Below are 26,523 nucleotides of genomic sequence, written 5' to 3'. Positions count from 1 at the left end.
GGCCCTTCCTGGAGCCGGGACATAATTATACCCACCCGCTGGCTCTCAGAACCTGAGGAGTGGGGCTTTAAACTAAAATAGAGCCTACAACTCTCCCGAAAGGAGAGAAAAGTCTTCCGGTCCCATGAGAACCGGTCAGGCAACTTGAGGTGGGGTTCAAGAGGTGAGGTGAGGGGCACTACCATGGTAGCATCAGGCTGATTGACCCTCTGAGCCAGGGCCTGGACCTGTAGGGAGAGACCCTGCATTTGCTGAACCAGGGTCTCAAGGGGGTCCATAGTAGTGTGAGGGACCAGGGTAGAGTAGGTATATGGGCTTGTGATTATGTAATGATGGGGGTAAGGAAACAGACAAGTGAGCCCTAATCTACCCGCCACTCAGTCCCTGCCTACTTGCAACGACCCGCCCTAGGTGACGGTGTACAACTGGGCGACGGTCCCTACGCTCAATAAGTGCACGATAGACAAACAGACAAGGGTACACAGAAGCAAGGGAAAAGGGGCAGTTGCCCACGGCAACACCGCGAGCAACAAGAGTGGTGAACGAGCCGCGTCAAACCAGGAGTGTACGAGGAACCAAACGCAGAGCAGGAGAGTAGTCAGTAAGCCAGGGTCAATATGAAGCAGGGTCAAATGGTTCAAGAAGCTGCAGCAGGGCCAGGAAACAAAACGAGAAGAATCACAAGCAAGAAGGAACAGGGAAAGGCAGGTATAAATAGACAGAGGGCGGGAGCTAGCTCCGTCTGGCCAGGCTGTGATAGGCTCTCCCACTCCTAAGCCTGCCATCCTGAGTGGTGGAAGATGGAGTCAGTCTCACAAACATAGAAGCAGGTGTAGACTGATTACCTATGGGCGTGGATACAGAAGCTGTGCCTGGAAGATCCTTAACAAATACTTTAAATATCATGAATATTCCTATATATGTATATATATATATATATATATATATATATATGTATATATATATATATATATATATATACACAACATTTTAATATATAACATTTCAATTTCCATACAATATTCTCAACATGTGCACTTTTTGTCAATTACTAAGAGCATATAACAGCAGATTCACTACTAGTCACTACCCACTTATTACCAATTATTCCTAAAAATGAGATACTATGTGCATTATATACATTTATATACATTGATGCATCAATGTTTTTACAACTCTGTTTATGTGTTTTCTCTGTTAACCCCAGGAACGCACTATAGAAATTTTACCAATTATCCTCCTAAGTGGGATTCTGGGCGTACTGTGATAGATATGTGTATTTTTTCATTTCCATTTATTTATTGTGTATTTCCTCATATTAATTTTTATTTTATTTATTTATTTATTTATTTATATATATCTACCACCATGTTGTTGATTTACAATTGTTGTTATCACTGCTTCTACTATTGGCAGCATACTCATGCATTATTATTATTATTTTAATATGCTTTTTGGGATACTAATTTACATATTATTCCAAATACCATTGTAATTTTAAAAAAAACAACTCATTCCTACGACATCTGCCCTAAATCATAATGGTTACAGTGATTGATGCCAGTTATACTAGAGATGATGCCCCCTTTTTTAAGATAGAATTCTTCAAAGAATTTGTATATATCGACATATAAATCCTTTGATTTTATCTCTTTGTTTCATCTCCCCACTGACATCCCGTGCATCCTAGTAACAGTCACCATGGACGCTCCTTCGCTTATAACCAATGAATGCGCAGTCCCAGTGCATCCATTGGTCACTCCAGCTACAAGGAGTCATTCTGATATTTAGATACCTATACATATTACATTACACATCACATATTTTTTTCCTTTTTTTTCCTTTCTCCTCAATTCCCTATCCATGTCTCTTACCTTGGATCGCTCCTTCATGCTTGTAAATTGCCGATGCACGACTTTGCAGACCAGCATGTTCATTCGTCGGCTCTGCGGAGAAAACGGCTCCCGCTGTCATCTAGTGTTACTCTAAACCACACAAAAAAACTTTAATAATGACACTGATAGTGCACATGGCAACATAACATACTAGCATCACCCTAGCTTTTCAATACCCCAATCAGTTTTCTTACTGATGAATAAATTAATGTTTTGTTGCAGGTGCCCCCTGACCTTTGTCCTTAACGTCCCTTTTTTCCCGGTTTTTCTAAGTATAAATACATGTACTGTCTTCCACTGGTCATTTGTTCTCTAATACAGCCTGAGAAAGGAGGCGGTTTGGCTCCGAAACGCGTTGCTTGTATTATACTCCATTAAAGACTTTGTTACTTTACACCATGTTTGCTTCCCTCTGCTACACTAAGGACTAACAACCAACTACGCTCCAAGAAATCAGCGCCGCTTCAAGGGTTGAATTTTTTGAGGTTCATCACCACCACTGGGGTTTATTCTCACTATCTGATTCACCACCGGTCCAAAGTATGGCTTCCGGCACAACCCGCGTCTTGCAGTTTTCTTGACATCTTTAACCACCAACTTCAAACTCTACATCTTCAAGGGTGTCGTGCTGCTAGCTCGACACCACCAGGTGAGCATTTAATCTATACATCATCTATTTTTACCGTATGTAGGTAATGCCCTATGGTTGCGCCGGTTTGTATTCTATTTTTCTTCCAGTGAAACCTTAGTGAATCCAACCACAGTTGGTGTCCACATAATAGTGAAATACAGAGTGCAGATAACAGAGCCCAACAAAGTCCAAATAATATTGCCATACAGTGCACAAATAATATTGTCAAGCAATATCCAATTAACTGTGCCAAACAATGTCCAAATAATATTGCCATATACCGTCGTTTCAGACAATGTTGTAGCCAAACAGTGTTCAAATAATAGCGCCAAGCAATATCCAAATGTGAGTGCCACGCAGTGCACAAATAACACCCTTCAAACAAATCATAGTACTGTAAGATACACAAGTGACAGCCATACAGTGCACACACTGTGCTTGAGGATCAGACATTGCACACTCTGATGTTCATGGTCAGCTGCTTGTTCACCCTCATATCAAGAACAAGACACTCACCTAAAAAGACTATCCTCCAATGATTATCTCAGAAAAGAAGCCCAGACACTCACTACTAGTCCAAACACCCAGGATCAGGCACTTGCACTTGCAGCAGCCTCAGGAGGAAGAACCGGAGGTGGAATAGTGAGTAGATCCAGATGGACCATGATAGAATTTACAGCCTGAAGAAGTTTATCCTGACGTGTGCGAAGGTCATGCATCTCCGACTTTATCTCCTGGACTGCGGTCTTGGGCTGGCCAGCGGGTTCCATGGCCTGAGCGTACTATCACGGTCACAGGGTTTGTGGACCCACTTGGCCGCTCTGCCATAGCGGAGAGGCAGCTGACCAGGTCTCAGTCTATACGAAAGTCTACAGCAGTTCGTAACACTCGGGTACCTGAACTAGTCCAGACAGTGGCTGTGGCTTCAGCACAGATGGAGGTCAGTGCAGCAGGTTGCGCCAGATGTGGCGGGCAGTACAAGACGTGGCAGAAGACACTGGACGTGGCAGAAGACACTGGAAGTGGCAAACGACAGCAGGTGCAGTAGGACACGTCTCCAACACTAGTAGGCACAGGAACAAGGACACAGCACGGGATACAGGAACAGGTAACAGGGCACGGGTAACAACTGGAACGGGAAACACTAAGGGTATGTTCACACGGCCAAATTTCAGACGTATACGAGGCGTATTATGCCTCGTTTTACGTCTGAAAATACGGCTCCAATACGTCGGCAAACATCTGCCCATTCATTTGAATGGGTTTGCCGACGTACTGTGCAGACGACCTGTTATTTACGCGTCGTTGTCTGACAGCTGTCAAACGACGACGCGTAAAAATACAGCCTCGTCAAAAGAAGTGCAGGACACTTCTTTGGACGTTTTTGGAGCTGTTTTCTCATAGACTCCAATGAAAACAGCTCCAAAAACGGACGTAAAAAACGCCGCGAAAACGGCGTGAAAACGCAGCGAAAAATGCGAGTTGGTAAAAAAACGTCTGAAAAGCAGGGTCTGTTTTCCCTTGAAAACAGCTCTGGATTTTCAGACGTTTTTGTTGACTACGTGTGAACATACCCTAAGGGACCATTTGCAAGACAGACTTGGGATAAACTAACAATGCTCAGGCAAGGATCAGAAGGGCTGGGGCCTTCTTATAGACCAGGAAATCATGTGGGTTGATGATGATGATGATTTTCATGTGCGTGCGCTGGCCCTTTAAGATCGGGCACGAGCGTGAACGCGCACACTACGGGACACAGCGGACCGGAGCGGCAGTGAGCGCTGGCATCTCCTAGGAAGGAGATGGGGACCAGCGCTCACAGATCCATGGCTGCGAGCATCGGGAGGTGAGGGAACCCGACGGCCCGCGGCCATGGACGCTACACACGCCTCATACTGTCATGCCTCTTAGTAGAGAACAATGTGTTTTCAGGCAGCTGGGTTGTGAGATTGCATGGGGGGGCATACACCTAGGGAGAAGAAGACACTTGTGCCTTAGGCAAATACCTCTCCTACCTAGCCCTTGTGCAAGCCTTAATGCCAAGAGGCTGGGTAGCCAATGATGGAGCTAAAATAGTGTGCGCATTTTGTAACACTCACAGGCACTCTCACTTCCCCGAAGAGAAATAAAAAGGAAGGGAGCTCCATGTGGGTGCACTGGAGTGGAGAAACACATGAGCCCAAGGCAACTTTCTCTTCCACCAATCTTCTGCGCCAGCCCTGGTACTGTGTGACTGGTTAACAACTGATGGGTCTAAAATAGAGATAACCATTATTTAAGAAAAACAACGGTTGTCACTTCCCTCTCCCCCAAACAGACATGAAAGGGAAGGGATCTCACCTAACCCTGTCAGGGTAAAAGGTTTTATTTTTAGAGCTCCGTTGGTTCAGTATTAGTACCATTTTTATGTCCTTAAAGGGAACCCGTCACCAGCATTTTACCTATCAAACTAGCAATACCTGGTGGTAGTGGGTGAAAAATCATTGTTATTTAACCTTTAATTTTTTTTCTAAGTAGGCTCTGTACCTTTAGTATTCCAGTTTTGAGTGTTCCATGCCTATTTAAAATGAGTATAAAAGAGTCATATCTTGGGGAGCGTGGCCGGACGAGCATGGAGTGAGACGTGTGTGCCTCAGCTCCGTAACACCGGGCATTGCAATCGGCTCTAAGCGGCTCTGAATGGCTGAGAAAAGTCTCAGCAAGTGCACTGACAGCAGCATTTAAGTTCTGCTTTCCGCCCTGCAACATGGGGAAAGCTAAAAAGAAAGAAAACTCTGCAAGACTCACAGAGTTCTTTGCCTCCACGAGGTCCCAAAATGGCGCCGGCGGCTTCCAGGCTGTGAGGACGGCCGACGAGGGGCCATCTTCTCCTGCTTCCTCGCTGCTATCTTCAGCTAGTGGGAGAGACCACATCCGGTCCTCTCATGGATCCTCTCCTCAGATGCAAAGCGATACATCCAGGCAGGGGCGTAGCTAGGGGGGGGGCAAGCGGGGCACGTGCCCCGGGCGCAGTTCAGAGGGGGGCGCCAGCGCCACCTCCTCCTGCACTATAATTGTACCTGTGTCGCAAGGACACAGGTACAATTAGAAGCAATGAATGACCGGGCACGTTCCGTGCCCGGCCATTCAGCGCCTCTCCACGAATGAAGCGACTGGTACCTTTTGTACCAGTGATGCTTCCGTCGATGAAAGGCGCTGACTGACTGGCAGGGAAAGTCATCCTGCCCAGCCAATCAGCGCCTTTCATAGACGCTGTGTTCAACCCCCTGGAGACCTGCGCAGAAGAGAGCAGGTCTCCATGGCTGCCGGACGGCGTGGGAGCGGGAATAAGGTGAGTTTGAATATTTATTTTTTAAAATGTAATAGAAGTGTGGCTGTATCTGCGGGGGAGGGGGGACTTTGTCTATGGGGGTGTCTATCTACAGGGGAACTATATCTACAGGGCTGAGCTATATACAGGGGGAATATATCTACAGGGGTGGGCTATATCTACAGAAGGGGAATATATCTACCGGGGGGCTATATCTACAGAGGGGGGCTATATCTACAGGGGGGCTATATCTACAGAGGGGGGGCTATATACAGGGGTGGGCTATATACAGGGGGAATATATCTACAGGGGGGCTATATTTACAGGGCTGGGCTATATACTGGGCGACTATATCTACAGGGGGGCTATATACTGGAGTGGGCTGTCTATAGAGCACCATATACAGGGGGGGCTATATAGTATATAGCCCACCCCTGTAGATATAGCCCACCCCTGTATATGGTGCTCCATAGACAGCCCACCCCAGTATATAGCCCCCCTGTAGATATAGCCCCCCTGTAGATATAGTCGCCCTGTATATAGCCCAGCCCTGTAGATATAGCCCCCCTGTAGATATATTCCCCCTGTATATAGCCCCCCTCTGTAGATATAGCCCCCTGTGTATAGCCCACCCCTGTAGATATAGCCCCCCTGTCTATAGCCCACCCCTGTAGATATAGCAGCCCTGTGTATAGCCCAGCCCTGTAGATATGGTCCCCCTGTAGATATGGTCCCCCTGTAGATATGGTCCCCCTGTAGATATAGTCCCCCTGTAGATATAGCCCACCCCTGTATATAGTCCCCCTGTAGATATAGCCCACCCCTGTATATAGTATACCACAAATAGCTCCCCCTATAGTGCTCCACAGAAAGCCCACCCCTGTATATAGCCCCCTTGTACATATAGTCCACCCCTGTATATAGTGCTCCACAGATAGCCCACCCTTGTATATAGTATATACAGGGGTGGGCTATCTGTGGAGCACTATATACAGGGGTGGACTATCTAGTGGAGCACTATATACAGGGGTGGACTATATGTGGAGCACTATATACAGGGGTGGACTATATCTACAGGGGGGCTACATACATGGTTGGGCTATCTGTAGAGCTCTATATACAGGGGTGGGCTATATCTACAGGGGGCTATATACAGGGGTGGGCTATCTGTAGAGAACTATAGGGGGAGCTATTTGTGGGACACTATATACAGGGGTGGTCTATATGGGGGCACTATCTACAGGGGCTCTATGGCAGGCACTATCTACAGGGGGCACAGTGTGTGTAGGACACGGTGTATGGTGCTATTATAATTAGAGGTGCAGTGTATGGCGCTATTATATTTAGGGGCGTAGTGTGTGGTATAATGATAACTTTATATTTATTTATAGGTGCAGAAATGTTGGAAAAGTGAGAAGCTGAAGACATGTGAGCGGCAAACTGCGGAAATGGGCTGTGACCGGGAGAATTCATCATAGAGGTCTGGACCGGATGGAGAGAAAGAACTAGAATCTGAGACGTCACCGGTGAGTCACTTAATGTAAATGTTTATTCTGCCTCTAATCAGCAATGTAGTCACTGTATGATCTGCAGCGAGATGATGGGTGGTGTGATTATGATAGGATTTATTTTTTGTGAAACAGCAACTCCCAGCATATCCTTATCATTGTTCGGGCCATGCTGGGAGCTGTAGTTTTACGCCGTACACACCTATACGGCAGGGGTTGCACTAAATTGAGCTGTATTTGTGCTGGTGTTGTATCTATGTACTGAGCTTGGTTCTGGTGTTGTGTATAGAACCATATTGCTTGTGAAATGTACAAATATTTTTATGCTCGCGTTACATAAAAAGAAATGATACGTCGATTGGTAGAGAAAACAAACACGGCGAGGGGGAAGGAGATGTTGGGGGGGGGGCGCCAAACTGAATCTTTGCCCCGGGTTCTGGAGAACCTAGCTATGCCTCTGCATCCAGGGGCCGAGTGAGTACTTATGCTGTTCCTCATATTATATCTCCTATGCCACATATGCAAAGTACAGAGACTTGTCTCTCCCCTGCTATGCACGCATCACACTCTATTGCTTCGCCTGTATCAGAAGATACTTTAAAAATTTTACTGGAAAGTTTGAGAACATCTTTCCAGTCTGATATTCAAGCTGCTTTTAAAAATGTTCAAATGGAATTCGCTGCTCTGCGAGAACGTACCTCTCATATGGAGGATAAAATGACTGACTTCTCAGCAGCGCATAATGAGCTGGTAGACCTCAACACTTCTTTGGAAGAAGAAGTGGGATCATTACGTCTGAAGGTGGCGGATTTGGAGGATCGTTCTCGCCGCAATAACGTGCGGTTTCGAGGCATATCTGAAGCGATAAAACCAGAACAACTTGAAGAATTTCTTACTGACTTTTTTGTGGAGCTAGTACCGGATGCTCCTGTGTCAGATCTGCTTATCGATAGAGTGCATCATATACCAAAACTCAAAGAATTACCTGCCGCTATTCCACGGGATGTGATCGCTCGTTTACACTTCTATTGATTTAAAGAGAAGATGATGCAAGCTGCCAGACAGCCGCCTCTCTTACCAGAAAGGTTTCAAGGTGTCTCCGTGTTCACGGATCTATCAGCGGTTACATTGATGAAACGACGGGAGTTCCAAGATGTGGCAAAGATTTTAAGATCGCATAATGTCCAGTATCGCTGGCAATTTCCTGTCAAGCTCATTATTACTAAAGATGGTCGGAAAGTGATTGCGAACACTCCAGCCAAAGTTCTGCAATTGCTCCAGGAAAGGCATTTATCTCCGATTGCTCCCTTTCCTAAGTCACCAAGATCCAGATCCTTGCCTAGATTGGAGAAGGAATGGGAAACTAAAGATCCTAACTGACTGCCTCTTGTATGTCTTGATAAGTTTTGATGTGATTTTCAAAGGTTATTGCAGAATATTCTCTTTGCTTTTGAAAGGGTTATGACATAACTGTCTGTTGTATATCCTTGCTGTATTTTCTTAAATGCCACGGTATGGTTCACGGTGATACACTGCAAGTGATGTGTTTCACCCCCCCCTCTATATCTCACCTTAGGGTTTGATGTCCTCCCTCTCAGGATACTGTTTAATTGTTGTATGTCTGTTTTTGTTAACTCCGGTCTATATAGGGCAGGTCAAAGCTGCTCTGGAAATTTCTATCTCAGAGAAGTAGTAAGTCAGTGGGTCTCAGGTAATTGTCTTTTAGCAGATGCATTTCATGTTTTAAAATGGTGTTACAGGTAGTTTCGCTCAATACTAAAGGACTTAATAGTCCGTTTAAACGTTCTATGGTATGGAAACAGGCAAGACAGTCTCATGCGGATATTGTATGTTTGCAGGAAACCCACTTAAATCAGACAGATGTAAGTAGGTTGCATCATAAGCACTTCGCGAATATATATGCCTCTCCGGCTTATCACAAAAAAAGGGGAGTTGAAACTGCGATTAAAACTTCTGTGGCTTTTCAACTCCGGGAGTTTCATATAGATCCATATGGGCGTTTTGTGATACTGATATGTGACATTAATAATATTACCTACACTTTGGTCGCAATCTATGCGCCCAATCAAAAACAGTTACGGTTTTTTCAATCACTGTTTAAACTTCTCAATAAGCATCGGTCAGGTTCGGTGTTACTTATGGGAGACTTTAATAAAACAATGTGGCCCGCACTAGACTCCTCAGCTCCTGCAGGGTCGGATAAACCGTCCGACTTGTACATTATCACTCAAAAAGAAATGTTGTTGGATGTGTGGCAGCTCCAGCATCCTTCAGAGAAAGAGTACACATTTTTCTCTCATCCACATAAGACATATTCACGGATAGATGTTTTTTGCGGATGCTTTTCTGTTTCATAGAATAATATCTACTAAAATAGGTAATATCGATTGGTCCGACCATGCGCCCATTTACTTATCCATTGCAGAAAAATATAGTACCCCTCCTGCGAATCAATGGCGACTTAACAATTATTTTCTATCTGCCCCTCAATTTGCTAACAAATCCGCTGATTTATTTACAGGATTTCTTCTTGCTCAATGACACTGCTGACGTTTCCTCGGCTACGCTTTGATGCACACACACAGCTGATATACGGGGTCAATTTATAAGAATTGCAGCTAGAGATAAAAGACAGAAAAATGATTTGAGATTTAATTTGTCATCCAATATTATTCAATTAAGTGCTTCCAACAAGCAGTCTTAGGGGGGATTCACACGAGCGTGTATTCGGTCCATGCGGGCCGCGTGGTTTTCACGCGGCACGCATGGACCAATACAAGTCTATGGGGCAGTACAGACAGTCCGTGCTTTTTGCGCAGCGTTTGTCTGCTGCGCAAAAAGCGCGACAGGTTCAATAACTCTGCGTATTTCGCGCATCACGCACCCATTGAAGTTAATGGGTGCGTGAAAACCACGCAGGTTGCACGGAAGCACTTCCGTGCGAACCGACTGAAACAGCGCACCAGCTGTCAAAAGGATGATTGTAAACAGAAAAGCACCACGTGCTTTTCTGTTTCCGAACATCCAAACGGAGTGTCTTTTGCGATGAGCGAAGCCGGACAAGCGAACCAAACTTCACCGGGTTCGGCCGAACTCGTTTTGGCCGAACCCGGCAAAAAAATTATCGGTAGGCGACGTCAGGAGATAGTCACTGTCCATGGTGCTGAAAGAGTTAAACTGTTTCAGCACCATGGACAGTGACTTCCGATCCCAATATACATGAACCTGTAGAAAAAAAAACGAAGTTCTGACTTACCGATAACTCCCGACTTCTACCTCCAGTCTGACCTCCCGGGATGACAATTCAGTCCAAGTGACAGCTCCAGCCAATCACAGGCCAAGCACAGGCTGCAGCGGTCACATGGACTGGCGCGTCATCCAGGGAGGTGGGGCCCGATGTCGAGAGGCGCGTCACCAAGGACGCGTCACCAAGGACGCGTCACCAAGGCAACGGCCGGGAAGTTCTCGGTAAGTACGAACTTTTTCTTTTTTTTCAACAGGTTTTTCGATATTGTGTTCGGCATTCACTGTCGAGGGTGCTGAAAGAGATACTGCCGATCAGTTAGCTCTTTCAGCACCTTGGACAGTGACGGGCGTCGACTAGCCTCATCTCTATGATGGCGGCTGCGCGAAAATCACGCAGCCGCGCATCATACAAGGATGACACACGCAGCTGTCAAATGTTTTTTGCGCGCGCAAAACGCTGCGTTGTTTGCGCGCGCAAAAACGCAACGTCCGTCTGTATCTGCCGTTATTGTCCACATAGGGCTGCTTTGCTTAAGAATCTACAGAATCAATTACACCAACTTGACCTTTATAAATACGAGCAGTCCCTGAGAAAGGTGAAGGCACGTTATTATGGATATAACAATAAAACTAGCGCCTTATTAGCTTCGCATCTCAAACAGAGATCGGCTCAATCTAGGATTCCTTTTCTTTATAATAGTAAGAATGAAAAGGTATTTGATCGTAGCGAATGTAATGGCAGATTATTATGCAGATTTATATAATCTTAAGTATAATCAAGATACCCCACAGCCTACGGTGTCCATTATTTACTCCTTTTTACAGGATATGAACTTGCCTTCAGTCACATCTCACCAGTTGGAGATGCTCTCTGCGTGTATCTCTGAAACTGAAATCCTCCAGGCTATAAAATCCTTGAAGCCTCATAAGGCTCCTGGCCCCGATGGTCTCACGGTAGACTACTACAAAAAATTTGGTTCTCTTCTCCTACCCCATTTATTGAGTTTGTTTACTGATGTACAGCAAGGTGGTAACTTCCCTGCTGAGATGTTGAAGGCTACAGTAGTTGTTTTACCTAAACCGGGGAAAACTCTGGACAAACTAGGTAACTTCAGACCTATATCATTGCTGAATACAGACTTAAAACTGTTTGCTAAAATACTTGTGGAACGCCTAGCCATCATTTTGCCTGATTTGATACATCAGGATCAGGTGGGATTTGTGAAGGGGAGGCTCTCGTCTGATAGCACACGGCGTTTTGTGGACTTGTTGGGCCTGGTGGAGCGGGATCGGACACCTTCTCTGCTCCTTTCCTTGGATGCGGAAAAGGCGTTTGTTCGGGTCCATTGGGGATATTTTCTAGAGGCATTTGTAATTCATGGTACAGCGCATCATAGTATAATGGCCTTATATTCTTCTCCCTCTGCATTGGTATTTACCTCTGGATGTACATCAAAAATTGTTAACATAACTAATGGGACTCGACAAGGGTGTCCTCTATCCCCACTTATCTTTACCTTGGTGATGCAGCCATTGGCTACTCCCATTAGGTCATCCGCTGCTATTAGTGGGATAACGGTGGGGGACATACCTCATAAAATTGGCTTATTTGCGGATGATGTGCTCATTGCTATATCTGATCCTGAGACATCTTTATTAGAGGTCACTAAGATATTGGAGGCTTTTAGTGCAATTTCGTATTATAAGCTTAATATTACTAAGTCTATGGTTTTAAGTATGAATATTTCTAGTCTCCTTTTGCATTCCTTTCAGAAGAAATTTCCATTTGTTTGGGTTGAGCATTCTATCTCATATTTAGGAATACAACTTACCTACCCCACCTCTCTTTTATATAAATATAATTATATACCATTGGTATCTGCGATAGAAGCAGACTTATCCAAGTACCTGAAGTATGAGGCATCATGGGTAGGGAGAATTTCTGCAGTTAAGATGATGACCCTCCCAAAAATACTATATTTATTTAGAAACTTACCTATTCTGCTATCGGTATCTTATCTTAAAAGACTCCAAGGTATAATTAATAAATATATATGGAAAAATTCCCGTCCTAGAGTAGCTGCGGAGATATTATATAAGCCAATTGTTAAAGGGGGTTTGAGTCTCCCGAACTTGGCTCATTATTATTATGCAGCAATCTTGGATCAAGCTAGAATGTGGAGGACTAAAATTCCTATGAAACATTGGATTTCTATGGAAAAGGAATTACTTGACGGATCTTCTGTAGAAGCGCGCATGTGGCTATTGTCCACTGGTGCCAAAATACCTAAATCTTCTTTTTTAACGATTGATGCAGGGCTCCAGGTCTGGAAAAAATTTACTGTTATTCATCCTATAATCCAGGTGAGATCTTCTGATCTTCCTCTCCGACTGCTTCCGCTTCTGATACCTGATGTTGATATCCAAAATTGGTTGGCGTCAGGTATTGAGTGTATTTCTGACATTATGGAGCGCACTCATCTATTGGCATTTAATGATATGTGTCTGAAGTACAACATACCTCGTAGGGACTTCTACAAATTCCTTAGGATACGTCACTTGTTGAGTACATTGCCTCCTCTGATCACTTCTCCTAAAACGCCTTTTGAATTGTGATTCACTAATCTGGATAAAACATGCAAAGGGATATCAAAAATTTATAAGGCATTGTGTGAGGGTTTGCTTCGGGACGAGTTTCCTTGTCTGGGGCATTGGGAGAGAGATCTGGGAATCCCTATAAGTATGCAGGATTCGGAAGCCACTTTCAATCTAGCTTGTTCTCTTTCTAAGTGCGCTACACATTTGGAAGCGTCTAGGAAAATAATGTATAGGTGGTATTACACTCCTAGTCGTTTGTCGCGAATATATCCAACGTCATCTGATAGATGTTGGAGGTGCCTTACTTCTAAAGGTACCATACTTCATATTTTCTGGGAGTGTACAGTATTGTCCAGCTTTTGGCAGCAAGTAGAAGATTTTTTACGATCTCTTCTAGGGGTTGACGTTAAAGAGGCTCTGTCACCAGATTTTGCAACCCCTATCTGCTATTGCAGCAGATCGGCGCTGCAATGTAGATTACAGTAACGTTTTTATTTTTAAAAAACGAGCATTTTTGGCCAAGTTATGACCATTTTCGTATTTATGCAAATGAGGCTTGCAAAAGTACAACTGGGCGTGTTGAAAAGTAAAAGTACAACTGGGCGTGTATTATGTGCGTACATCGGGGCGTGTTTACTACTTTTACTAGCTGGGCGTTGTGTATAGAAGTATCATCCACTTCTCTTCACAACGCCCAGCTTCTGGCAGTGCAGACACAGCCGTGTTCTCGAGAGATCACGCTGTGACGTCACTCACAGGTCCTGCATCGTGTCAGACGAGCGAGGACACATCGGCACCAGAGGCTACAGATGATTCTGCAGCAGCATCGGCGTTTGCAGGTAAGTCGATGTAGCTACCTACCTGCAAATGCTGATGCTGCTGCAGAATCAACTGTAGCCTCTGGTGCCGACACGATGCAGGACCTGTGAGTGACGTCACAGATCTGCACTGCCAGAAGCTGGGCGTTCTGAAGAGAAGTGGATGATACTTCTCATCAGAACGCCCAGCTAGTAAAAGTAGTAAACACGCCCCGATGTACGCACATAATACACGCCCAGTTGTACTTTTACTTTTCAACACGCCCAGTTGTACTTTTGCAAGCCTCATTTGCATAAATACGAAAATGGTCATAACTTGGCCAAAAATGCTCGTTTTTTAAAAATAAAAACGTTACTGTAATCTACATTGCAGCGCCGATCTGCTGCAATAGCAGATAGGGGTTGCAAAATCTGGTGACAGAGCCTCTTTAAGCTTGCCCCTGCTCTAGCCCTACTGCATGTGGGATTGGTGGATTTCTGTCCGGGTGTCAGAAACATAATTTTTCATGTATTGCTGTCTGCAAAAATATTAATTGCAAAATACTGGAAATCTACAAAAATACCTAGTACGAGTGAAGTGATACTATATGTTAACAATAATTGTGTTATGGAACGCGCTTTAGCCTCTATCCAAGGGTCCTATACTCGTACTTCCTTATGGGATCAATGGACTGATTCTAACTATTTTGACACACTCTTATGATTTCCTTCGTCAAATATGTGGTCATTTTGCCGTGTCTGGATCGGGAGTTTGTTTCTTTGTTTGTATGTTATCTTTTGTTTTTCTGTAAAAAATGTGATCCTCAACCCAATGCTTTGTTTGCAATGTTTCATTGCTGTATGTAATGATTGGATTTATATTGGATCAATAAAATTTGTTTATTAAAAAGAGTCATATCTTCATTCCTCCAGCGTTTCTGCCTCCTTGTTTTTCTTTTTTTATTGAGTTTTTATTGAATTTTTTACTATTACATAAACAGAGAATGTATGCATCGGTTTAGCCAACATGGCTAAAAGCAGTATTACTCTTAATTAACATAAAGCATACAATGCAATATATGCAAACGAAGAATAAGGAACAAAGAAAATAACATTCATGGCTGCTTACACATGTAGTTAGACAGAGAAAAAGGATTGTATGTCCTATAATCAGGCACTTAAAATTATACAAATGGTCAGGTTGGTAGATTCCCACATCAAAGAGTGAAAGGCCCTAAAGAGAAGAACATGGGGGAACAGGTCTCTCCAGAGCTTATAATATGTTGGCTCGTATAGCATGAGCATCACATAAATAAATAGGTCCGCATTTTAATTACACAGATTTACATATATAAACGGATGGTGAATCATTTAAAGGGAAGGTGCCATGATTTTTTTATTATTATATTGCTTTTAATATAATGTAAACAAAAATTTTATTTATTTGTGTTGTCACTTTCTATTTTTAATGTATTCATACTTTTACTTCTCTATGGGGGTTGCCATTTTTTTTCATCTCTGTATGTGTCGATTAACGACGAGATGGAAGCTGTTTGTAGGGAGATAGCAAGCACCATTATGAAGACCACCTGCACTGCAGGTAAGGTGTGTGTCTCTGTCTGTCTCTCTCTCTCTCTCTCACAGACCACCGCTCTCGTGAACCCGCCGGGCCCCCCCGACGGGGCACCCCCGACGGGCCCCTCCTGTCGCTAGATGTATTGTCAGTGTGGACGGTGTGCGGAGCTAAGCTTGTCAGATGTAGCAGAGCTGAGTGTGTGTGTGTGTAGCAGAGCTGAGTGTGTGTGTGTGTGTGTGCGTAGCAGAGCTGAGTGTGTGTGTGCCTGTGTAGCAGAGCTGTGTGTGTGTCTGTGTAGCAGAGCTGAGTGTGTGTGTCTGTGGAGCAGAGCTGAGTGTGTGTGTGTCTGTGTAGCAGAGCTGTGTGTGTCTGTGTAGCAGAGCTGAGTGTGTGTGTCTGTGTAGCATAGCTGAATGTGTGTCTGTGTAGCATAGCTGAGTGTGTGTGTGCCTGTGTAGTAGAGCTGAGTGTGTGTCTGTGTAGCAGAGCTGAGTGTGTGTGTCTGCGTAGCAAAGCTGAGTGTGTGTGTGTCTGTGTAGCAAAGCTGAGTGTGTGTGTGTCTGTAGCAAAGCTGAGTGTGTGTGTGTGTCTGTGTAGCAGTGCTGAGTGTGTTTGTGTGTCTGTGTAGCAGAGCTGTGTGTGTTTGTGTGTGTGTGTAGCAGGGCTGAGTGTGTGTGTAGCAGAGCTGAGTGTGTGTGTGTCTGTGTAGCAGAGCTGAGTGTGTGTGTGTGTCTGTGTAGCAGTGCTGAGTGTGTTTGTGTGTCTGTGTAGCAGAGCTGAGTGTGTGTGTCTGTGTAGCAGTGCTGAGTGTGTGTCTGTGTAGCAGAGCTGTGTGTGTCTGTGTAGCGGAGCTTAGGTGTGCGTGTGTGTGTGTGTGTCTGTGTAGCAGAGCTGAGTGTGTGTGTGTCTGTGTGGCAGAGCTGAGTGTGTGTGTGTCTGTGTAGCACATGTGGCGTATGCACGGGCGTTGCTGATCCTTCATAGCCGCTTATCAGCTGTTTTGAAGAATCAGCGGCGAGCACCCTCCCATACACACACACACAACTCCCACTAAACATGCGACTACGCCACACACAACCCCACCCACTGTCCTTTTTTATGCAACACAGTTTTTAAAAAGGCTTGTGTAAAAAACTAACGGCTCGCTTTCCCATTGACTCAAAATTTATTTATTTACGCAACGCATTTTTTAAAAACGCGTTTGTAAAAAGCGCATTGTATGTACTAGCAGCGCACTTTACCAATTATGTAAATAAAAAGCGTAATCAAGCGTTTTTTGATTTGGTTTTTGGCAAGTAAAATGCGCAAAAAAAAATGTGTCAAATACACGCCGTGATTCAAAATGTATAGAGTGCCTACCGGCAAACAGAGCCCTTGTTTCCCAACCACCAAAATTCAAATATAAAGTTTTAATTGGTATAGACGACCATCAACAGACTACATAGAAGTTAAAATTCCTGGTCCATTGCTGATAGAGATCAGCATAGTGCAATGTGTGGTTATTCAAAGAAGCAAGGTGCTAACGGCTGCAGACCGCAGCACCACGTTGTAAGTTAAATTACTAAGAGACCAGCAGGACCAGAGTTAAAAATTCAAAAGAGCCCCCCCGACATGTTTCACTACCGACGTAGCGTCTTCAGGGGTATAGGGGCTAGTGACAGCGGGCGGCGGAATCCACATACCTATATATGCAGTAAACTATCTGCAGCTGTTGCTGCAATTAGTTGAGAGCCAATCAAAAGAGGAGCGGAGGAACAAGCCTCCGCACGGCTGACTGACAGTCAGCAGCACCAATCACTGGTGAGACAGAAGCCACCAATAGGACTGAGGGAGCCCAAACGATGGATCCAACATGCCTCCTCCTATAGTAACCTGCGATCCAGATTACCTGCTCTAGGGCCAAGTTTAATATGGGTAATGCCCCAGAATTGTAGGGCACGGACATCCCCATTATGTGCAGAATGCACGTGCCTAGAGAGTGGTGTATCTTCTTTGTGATGGATAGTACTTAGGTGTTTTGAAATTCTCCTCCTCAATTCCTGTATGGTCTTGCCGACATATAGTTTAGGACAGGGGCATTTAGCAATATAGATCACTCCCTTACTTTGACAATTGATGAATTCTCTGATCTGATAGGATCTACCATCTAGTGGATTCGTAAAGTGTTTGACAGTGGGCATGAGATAGCAAAAGGAACATCGACCACAAGGATGTGAACCAATGGTCTTTGACTTCAGCCAGCATTTTGATATCACATTAGATCCGGAGTGGTGACTGTGTACCAGGTAGTCTCGTAGGTTCCTCCCTCTACGATAAGTGATGCTCGGTGTAGGGGGGATAGCATCGCGAAGATCCGGATCAGCCAAAAGAATTGGCCAATGTCGGTGTAGGATTTTGCGAACCTGTTGGGACCCAGCATCAAATGTGCCAATGCATCTAATACCGGTTAGTCCCTTGGGTTTAGCTGTAGTCACTGTTCGCTGAACATTTTGAGGTTTATGTTCACATAATAATTCACTCCTATTGGTAGCTCTGGCCCTAGCATAGGCTCTGTACAGCCACTTTCTGGGATAGCCTCTTGCCACAAATTTGGAGAAGAGGCCATTACATTCATGTTGAAAGGACCGTTCGTCCGAACAGTTCCTTTTTGCACGGAGGTACTGCCCAATAGGGATTCTCCTTTTTAGGGCAGGAGGATGGTAGCTGTCCCAATGCAAAAGGCTGTTAGTAGATGTTGGTTTTCTGGAGATATCAGTATGGACACCACCAACAGGATCCAGGGAGATTTTTAAGTCCAAAAAAATAATTTATTTTTCATGTATGCAGTGGGTAAATTTCATGCCCACTTGATTAGTATTGATTATGTTCATAAACTCGTGGAATAAAGATAAGTCACCATCCCACAGGAGGAAAATATCGTCTATATATCTCCCCCAGAAAAGGATGTGACAAGTGTAAGCGGCTAGTGTGTCAGTGAAGACTATGGTATCTTCCCACCAACCTAAAAATAAATTTGCATATGTCGGTGCACAAACGGTGCCCATTGCCGTTCCTTTTATTTGTTGATAAAATTTACGATCAAATAGGAAATAATTGTGAGTAAGAAGAAATTGAAGTAGTGATAATAGAAATTTATTGTGTGCATGAAATTGGGTGCCTTTAGTGCCTAGGAAGTGTGCGACTGCTGTGAGGCCGAATTGATGTTGAATGTTAGTGTAGAGTGATTCCACGTCAATACTAGCAATGAGTGTAGAAGAGGTAACATGGATCTCCTGGATCCTGTTAATGGTGTCCTTTGTATCTCTCAGAAATGAAGGGAGAGAAGTAACAAAGGGTGAAAGAATCTCTCCCAGATACATGCTGATACCCTGGGTCAGGCTATCATTGCCAGACACAATTGGTCTACCAGGCACTGGGCGAGATTCCTTATGGATCTTTGGCAGGGCGTAAAAAGTCGCCAAAGTTGGAACAGGATTGTAGATCCGTTTAAATTCCTCGTTGGTAATGAGGCTAAGTGTCTTCGCTTCCTCAAGTAGTGTGTGCAGCTCACCCAAGAACAGATCAGTAGGATTCCTGTCCAGGATGATGTAAGTCGTAGTATCATCCAAGAGTCTATGGGCCATGGCGACATAATCGCCCTGGTCCATAATGACAATGTTACCTCCTTTGTCAGAGGGTTTTATAGTGATTAAGTCATTGTGGCAGAGTTCAGTAAGTGCTGCTCTTTCTGGTTCGCTTAGATTAGCAAGCGCTCTCGTTCCGTCTGATCTGATCTTTTTGAGATCAGCACACACCAGTTTAACAAACACATCTATATGGGCAAATTGAGAGAATGGTGGGGTTAGCTTAGATTTTGGACGCAGTGAGGAAAAAGGACCAACTGCAGCAGTGGGACCCTCTTCATTCTCATATAACAGAGCTTCAAGATCTCTAAGTGTATTCTGTTCAATTCTATCCATATTTGCCACATCAGAAGTGTTGTTTTTAAAATATTTATGCAGAGCCATTTTTCTGGCAAATAGATTAATATCCTTAGTCCACAGGAATTCATCAAACAAAGGCGTAGGAGTGAAGGATAAACCTCTACGTAGAAGTGCAAGTTCAGAATCATTTAGTTGAATAGAAGAGATATTATACACCTGCATCTCATCACCACTCTCTATTGCAGAAGAAATAGGTTGTACCATTGTTAGTTCAGATTCCAACGGGAGTTGGTTGGTCCTAAAAAAGGAAAAGTATTCGGGGGCACGATTATGCTGTTCATAGTGCCAATCGGGCACTTTGTGCTCATAGTTGTTTGGCTGGGACCCGTACCTATTGGACGGGGGGTTGAGGGGACAGTTGAAGTACCAGAGGCTGCTGATGTAGAGGAAGCTGATATTGAGCCCAAATGCGAGGTGGTGGTGGGGATCGGGTGGGACTGAGATTTTGTGTTAGATCTGGTCTGTACGGTACTACGTTTAGCAGAATTAAATCTGTTATTGATCTTACGTTTTGTACCAGATCTAGATCTAGGTGAACGTGCAGGATCGTCAATACCAGATGTATCAGAGTCAGAAAAGTCCGTAAAGACCTGTACACGCTTGGGAGCGATACGTGCCTGTGTCCTGTATGTATATACTTGACCAGTGTCAAAGTCCCTACGATCCCTAACGTATTTACGTTGCTTCCTCTCTTTTATTTCAGCCTGTAATTTTTCAATGTTTTTCTGTAAATTGATTTCACAGTTGTTAAATTCAATCAGGGTATTAAAGCCCTGAATGTCCCCAATTTCCTTTTCCAGTTGCAAGGCAATTTTGTTATAATCGCGTTTTTCAAAATCTAAAATGTATTGTAATAGTCGCAGAGAGCTCTCTGTAAGTAGCTCTTCCCAACCTTTGACAAATTCTGCGTCACTGCGATAGGAGTTGGGAGTAATGTTGATGCGATGCCCCCTATACACAATTTTATGCTGTATATAGGACTCAAGGCTGGCAATTTCCCAACAGGATCTAATATATTTTTGATATGTTTTTTGTAGATCCTTAAAGGCAGTGTGTATGTCAAACTGATGTAAGGGGATATTATCAGTTGAGAAGACGTAAGCTGCTTCTGCGGACAATGTTTCTGAGTTGAACCTTTTGGACAGGAAACCTGCCATAATATTAGAAAAAAGTGTAGGGTTCCAAGTATATGGAACTAGGTCCTAGGATGTGGGTGATTAACCCTGCAGTTATAAGCAATTACTAAGGGGTGGACCTCAGTAGTTGGTGGGCGCAAAGGATTCAAAATGTATAGAGTGCCTACCGGCAAACAGAGCCCTTGTTTCCCAACCACCAAAATTAAAATATAAAGTTTTAATTGGTATAGACGACCATCAACAGACTACATAGAAGTTAAAATTCCTGGTCCATTGCTGATAGAGATCAGCATAGTGCAATGTGTGGTTATTCAAAGAAGCAAGGTGCTAACGGCTGCAGACCGCAGCACCACGTTGTAAGTTAAATTACTAAGAGACCAGCAGGACCAGAGTTAAAAATTCAAAAGAGCCCCCCCGACATGTTTCACTACCGACGTAGCATCTTCAGGGGTATAGGGGCTAGTGACAGCGGGCGGGGGAATCCACATACCTATATATGCAGTAAACTATCTGCAGCTGTTGCTGCAATTAGTTGAGAGCCAATCAAAAGAGGAGCGGAGGAACAAGCCTCCGCACGGCTGACTGACTGTCAGCAGTACCAATCGCTGGTGAGACAGAAGCCACCAATAGGTGCAGTGCCGGCGCACATGTGCAGTAACGAAAAATACACGCCGTGTGAACCTATCAACTGAAAAGTCATTCACTTCACTTTCATCATTCTAAGGGTATGTTCACACGCAATGTTTTCAGCCGTTTTTCAGGCCGTAAATGTCCAGAGAAAAGGCTGAAAAATCGTAAGCAGAACGCCTACAAACATCTGCCCTCTGGTTTCAATGGGAAATACGGCGTTCTGTTCCGACGTGGCGTTTTTTAAGCGGCCGTTTTCCAAAAACAGCACGTAAAAAGATGCCCGCCAAAAAGAAGTGCATATAACTTCTTGGGACGTTTTTGGAGCTGTTTTTCATTGACTCTATAGAAAAACAGCTCCAACAACGGCCGTAAAAAACGCCGCCAAAAAAGCTAGTTTGATTAAAAAATGGCTGAAAATCAGGAGCTGTTTTCCCTTTGTTGAGTAAGCGTGTGAACATACCCTTAGCCTTTTAGTGTATCCTATAGCTTCTGCATTTGTACAATCACATGGCTGCCAGACACTGCTTAGCAATTTGAAGACACCTTATCCTGGCTTGTAGGGGGGGGGGGGGGGGGGGTGAGATTCCCTCCCACATTCATGGCATCTGTGAGTCAGGTTGATTTGCCTTATTCACCTTGCTGTAATTCTGGGAAGTGCTCCCTCTGGTGGCCAACATTGGAAAACATGTCAAATTATTATTTAATTTTTAATTACTTTCCAACATGTGTTAAAAAAAACAAAGTTTCATTCGCAACACATTCCCTTTAACCCCTTCAGGCTCATTTTGGCCTTCAGGACCAGACGTATTTTTTCAAATCTGACATATTTCACTTTATGTGGTAATAACTCCGGAACGCTTTTACCTATCAAAGCGATTCTGAGATTGTTTTCTCGTGACATATTGGACTTTATGATAGTGGAAAAATGTGGTCGATAAATTCAATATTTACCAGTGAAAAACACCAAAATTTTGTGAAAAATTGCAAAAATTAGCATTTTTCTAAATGTAAATGTATCTGCTTGTAAGACAGGCAGTTATACCACACAAAATTGTTGCTAATTAACATCCCCCATATGTCTACTTTAGATTGGCATCGTTTTTTGAACGTCCTTTTATTTTTCTATGACGTGACAAGGCTTAGAACTTTAGCAGCAATTTCTCACATTTTCAAGAAAATTTCAAAAGGCTATTTTTACAGGGGCCAGTTCAGTTGTGAAGCGGCTTTTAGGGCCTTATATATTAGAAACCGCCAAAAGTCACCCCATTTTTAAATCTTCACCCCTCAAAGTATTCAAAACAGCATTTAGAAAGTTTCTTAACCCTTTAAACGTTTCACAGGAATTAAAGCAACGTAGAGGTGAAATTTTCAAATTTCATTTTTTTTGGGAGAAATTCATTTTTAATCTATTTTTTTTGTAACACAGAAGTTTTTACCAGAGAAACGCAACTCAATATTTATTGCCCAGATTCTGCAGTTTTTAGAAATATCCCACATGTGGCCCTAGTGCGATAATGGACTGAAGCACCGGCCTCAGAAGCAAAGGAGCACCTAGTGGATTTTGGGCCTCCTTTTTATTAGAAAATATTTTAGGCACCATGTCAGGTTTCAAGGGCTCTTTCTGTGCCAAACCAGTGGAAATCCACCAAAAGTTACCCCATTTGGGAAACTACACCCCTTGAGGAAATTATCTAGGGGTATAGTGAGCATTTTTACCCCACAGGTTTTTTGCAGAAATTATTGGAAGTAGGCCGTGAAAATAAAAATCGTCATTCTTTCAAAGATAATGTAGGTTTAGCTAATTTTTTTCTAATTTCCACGAGGACTAAAGGAGAAAAAGCACCACAACATTTGTAAAGCAATTTCTCCCGAGTAAAACAATACCCCGCATGTGGTTATAAACTGATGTTTGTACACACGTCGGAGCTTAGAAGGGAAAGAGCGCTATTCGGCTTTTGGAGCTCAAATTTAGCAGGAATGGTTTGCGCAGGCCATGTCGCATTTGCAAAGCCCCTGAGGTACCAAAACAGTGAAAACGCCAAAAAAGTGACTCCATTGAGAAAACTACACCCCTTGAGGAATCCATCTAGGGGTGTAGTGAGCATTTTGCCCCCACAGGTGTTTCATAGATTTTATTAGAATTGGGCAGTGAAAATAAAAAAAATCCTTTTTCTTCAATAAGACGTAGCTTTAGCTCCAAATTTTTAATTTTCTCAACAAATAAAGGAAAAAAAGAACCCCAACGTTTGTAAAGCAACTTCTCTGGAGTACGGCAATACCCCACACGTGGTCATAAAATGCTGTTTGGGCACACGGCAGGGCTCAGAAGGGAAGGAGCGCCATTTGCTTTTGGTGTACAGATTTTGCTGCATTTGGTTTCTGGGCGCTATGTTGCATTTGCAAAGTCCCTGTGGGACCAAAACAGTGGATCCCCCCCAGAAGTGACCCCTTTTTCGAAACAACACCCTCAAGGTATTCACCTAGGGGTGTAGTGAGCATGTTAACCCCACAGGTGTTTTGCAGAAATTCGTGTGCACACGATGTGGGAGAATGAAAATGGGAATTTTTCCTTAGATACGCCAATATGTGGTGCCAAGCTTGTGCCACCATAACAAGACAGCTCTCAATTATTATGCAGTGTTTCCCGGTTTTAGAATCACCCTACATGTGGCCCTAATCCTTTGCCTGGACATTCGACAGGGCTCAGGAGTGAAAGAGTACCATGTAAAATTGAGGCCTAATTTGGCGACATATAAAGTATTGGTTCACAATTGCAGAGGCTTTGATGTGAAATAATAAAAGAAACCCCTGAGAAGTGACCCCATTTTGGAAACTGCACCCCTCAAGGCATTTATTAAGAGGCGTAGTGAGCATTTTCACCCCACGTGTCTTTTCCATAAAAGATTGCGCTGCGGAAGGTACAAATTAAAAATTTTCCCTAGATATGCCAATTCAGTGTCAAATATGTCGTGCCCAGCTTGTGCCACTGGGGACACACACCCAAAAATTGTTAAAAGGGTTCTCCCGGGTATGGTGATGCCATATATGTGGAAGTAAACTGCTGTTTGGGCACACTGTAGGGCTCAGATGGGTGGGAGCGCCATTTGGGTTTTGGAGCGTGGAATTTGCTTGGTAATAGTTTTGTTTGGAGTATCACTGTTGTTTCCGTTTATAATGTGGGGCATATCTGAGCTGGGCAGAGTACATCAGGGGCATAGTCAGGTGGTATAATAATAAGGTAAAAAAAATAATAAAATGATCCATAGATGTGTGTTACGCTGTGATCGATCCTTTCTGCACAGGCCGGTGTCGCACTGATAAATGGCCTTCCTTATGCCCCTTTTGGTCCACACTCCGCACCTTTGCAGTTTGGGGAATTTTGCCGGGAAAGTGTTGTCCTGGTATAATACGGGCACCGTCGCTTCCAGCAGATATGTTTGGACCCTCCCCTTCCTGGTTCCCTAATTTTAGTGGCTTGAAACATCGCATTTTGAAACAGAAGAAACGTTCCCCTCGGGCCTTCACAACTGGATAATTTTCTTTCCTGAATTATTGGAGCCTTAACTTATTTTATTTTTTCATAGGTGTAGGGGTATGAGGGCTCTTTTTTTACGGGACGAGCTGTAGCTTTTATTGGTACATATTGTGGTACATGCGACTTTTTGATCACTTGTTATCCTTTTTTTGGGAGGCAAGGTGACAAAAAAAACAGAAATTCTGCCATAGTTTTTTAGTTGTTTTTTTTTATACAGCGTCCACCATGCTTTATAAACTACATGTTACCTTTATTCTGCGGGTCAGTACGATTCCGGCGATACCAAATTTATAGAACTTTTTTATAACTTTTTGCACAATAAAATTACTTTTGGAAAGAGAATGTATTTTTTCTGTCGCCAAGTTGTGAGAGCCATAACTTTTACATTTTTTCATCGATGGAGCTGTGTGGGGGCTTGTTTTTTGCGAGACGAGGTATAGATTTTATCGGTACCATTTTTGGATACATGCGACTTTTTGCTAACTTTTTATTTCAATTTTTGGAAGAAAGTGACCAAAAAAACAGTAATTATGGCAGTGTTTTTGAGTTGTTTTTTTACGGCGTTCACTGCGCTGGATAAATAACATAATATTTTTATAGTTCAGGTCGTTACGGTCGCAGCGATACCAAATATGTATGGCTTTATTATTTTTTTCTATAATAAATGACTTGATAAGTGAAAAAGGGCGATTGTGTTTTATTTTATTACTTGAAAGTTTTATTGTATGTTTTACAACTTTTATTTTTACTTTTTTTACACTTTTTTTTACACTTTTCTTTAGTCCCACTATGGGACTTGAATGTCCAAGTGTTTGTTTGATGTTCTAATACATTGCACTACCTATGTAGTGCAATGTATTGGAACTGTCAGTTGTTCACTGACAGCAAGCCGATCAGGCTCCGCCTCTGGGCGGGGCCTAATCAGCTTACGTAATGGCAGACAGGAGTCCATTGTTAGGGCTCCTGTTGCCATGGTAGCAGTCGCCAGCCTTGCCATCGCATGGCAAGGCTGCCGATTTTCTACAAACCTCTAGGATGCAGCGATCACAATGGATCGCTGCATCGAAGGGGTTAATGCCAGGAATCTGAGCTATCTCCGGTTCCTGGCGATAGATCGGGGTGTCCGCTGTAACATACAGCGGACACCCACTGCTGATGACGCCGGCTCAGCTTCTGAGCCGGAAGCTGAGGCGGCGCCATCTTGCCGATGGTACCGGAAGCCTCCTGGGCCCCGCCGACGACGGGGCATAGGAGGATTCCGTTACAGGCTGATCGGGAGGTAAGCATTAGCCCTCCGATTGCCTTTGCAGCCACCGGCAACCCAGCGATCACGTTGCTGGGGTGCCGGTGGCTATAAACTCCTTACATGCTGCGATCTCTATTGAACGCAGCATGTGAGGGGTTAATCGGTCGGATCGGAGGCTAGCTCCGGTCCTGGCCGATACCTCAGGGTGCCAGCTGTCACCCGGCGGTGATGTCACTGGCTCAGCTCCTGAGCCAGCTTCATCTCCATGACGTACAGTAACGTCAAAATGCGGTAAGACACCGGTTTTAATGACGTTAATGTACGTGATCCGGCGGGAAGGGGTAAAGTTGAGGTAATAGCAGGCACAGAAGCTCCCGATGTCACAAAGTCAAACCATGTGGACCGTTGACT

The sequence above is a fragment of the Rhinoderma darwinii genome, chromosome 2 (assembly GCF_050947455.1).
Source record: "Rhinoderma darwinii isolate aRhiDar2 chromosome 2, aRhiDar2.hap1, whole genome shotgun sequence".
NCBI lineage: Eukaryota > Metazoa > Chordata > Amphibia > Anura > Rhinodermatidae > Rhinoderma > Rhinoderma darwinii.
The sequence above is the reverse complement of the archived record's forward strand: the minus strand, read 5'-3'. Positions refer to the sequence as shown.